Source organism: Agelaius phoeniceus, chromosome 8, assembly GCF_051311805.1.
Source record: "Agelaius phoeniceus isolate bAgePho1 chromosome 8, bAgePho1.hap1, whole genome shotgun sequence".
Lineage (NCBI taxonomy): Eukaryota > Metazoa > Chordata > Aves > Passeriformes > Icteridae > Agelaius > Agelaius phoeniceus.
Window position 1 is genome coordinate 2,090,757 of NC_135272.1, and position 1,398 is coordinate 2,092,154.

General features: G+C 69.5%; 1 non-coding gene across 1 annotated transcript; it reads left to right on the forward strand.

The window, feature by feature from the left end:
- The first annotated feature begins 1,038 nt into the window (after positions 1-1,038).
- Positions 1,039-1,191, forward strand: LOC129133402 (5.8S ribosomal RNA). The gene has a single exon (XR_008535962.2). It is a non-coding gene; the product is annotated as a 5.8S ribosomal RNA (ribosomal RNA).
- Positions 1,192-1,398: the final 207 nt, after the last annotated feature.

The window sequence follows — 1,398 nt, forward strand, 5'->3', positions numbered from 1 at the left end:
CGACCCCTGGCTCGACCGCCCGCCCGCTGCTGGGGAGCGAGCGCTCGCCAGGCCCTCCGGCAGCGGAGGCCCGGGAGCACGCGCGACCCCGTGCCGAGTGGCGGCGGCACCGCTCGACGGGTGTCTCTCCCTGCGGGGACGGTTGGCCGGAAGGCGCCCGCCATCGCCCGGCCACGGTCCCGTCCCGGGCCCCGCTTGTCAAGTCCTCCATCACCCTTTCCGGCCGCGTGTGGGCCGCAGAAAGGCATGCGAGGTGGCCGCGGGGGCACTTCCCCCCGCCTGGTCTCTGCGTGCCTGAGGCAAGGGGCCCCGGCGGTGCGGCGGTGGTGGTCCCGGGAGCGCGGCCCCAGCAGCGGCGGGGTCTGCTGTCTGGCAGGCCACGGGTTCTGGCGACGCCATCTCGGGTCTCAGTGGCGCCCGCCTCCGGGGCCGGCGGCGGAGCGTGTCTGCTGGTCGCTCGCCCGCTTGGCAAGGGAGCGGTCCCGCGGGAGGTGCATTGGTGGGGGCCGGTCGCCGTCGCGTACCGTCTCAAGCCGGGGCAAGGCCATGCACTGGGGAAAGAGAAAAGCCGGCTGCACAGCAGTGTGGCAATGCTGCACGAGGCCCGTGCCGTCGAGGACTGAGGGAAGCCAGCGTGTGCGGGGCCCGACGGCTGCGCGCCCCTGGCCGTGTGCCGTGTGTGTTGTGTGTGTAGTCCCAAGAAAGCGAGAAGTGGGTGGGCCACCATGCTCCCCCACGTTTTGGCGCAGGCCGCGTGGCCCCCAGCACGGAGGCCGGGCCGAGCCCGGGCACCTAGGCCGCCTCCGAAGGACGGCGTTTGCGAGGTCGGCATCTCCCCTCGCGGGGGGAGGCGGTTGGGGGCACGGGCTCCCCCGCCTCTTGGCCGGCCTTCAGAGCGTGGGTTCCTCCAGTTGCTTTTTTTTCCCCTTTTGTTTCTGTGTGCTCGTACAGTCGAAGCCAGGCGCGTGCCCACGCGTCCTCGGCGCCAGAGTAATAAAAAGGGGCCCGCTTGGCGTGAGCGGTGCCCGAAAGGCAGACAACTCTTAGCGGTGGATCACTCGGCTCGTGCATCGATGAAGAACGCAGCTAGCTGCAAGAATTAATGTGAATCGCAGGACATATTGATCATCGACACTTCAAACGCACTTGCGGCCCCAGGTTCCTCCAGGGGCTACGCCTGTCTGAGCGTCGCTTGACGATCAATCGCCATCCAGGGGCTACGCCGGTGGTGCAGCTGGGGTCGCTTTGCAGGCCCGTCGCCTGCGGCGGGCAGTGGCAGCAGCGGCGTCCCGCCAGTGCCCGGAGGGAAGGTAGTCAGGGGTTCGGCGATGGAAGTGTTTCCCTAGGCGGCCTCGATCCCTTCCCTGTGGCTCGGCAGGCATCGTCGCAGTTGCAGTC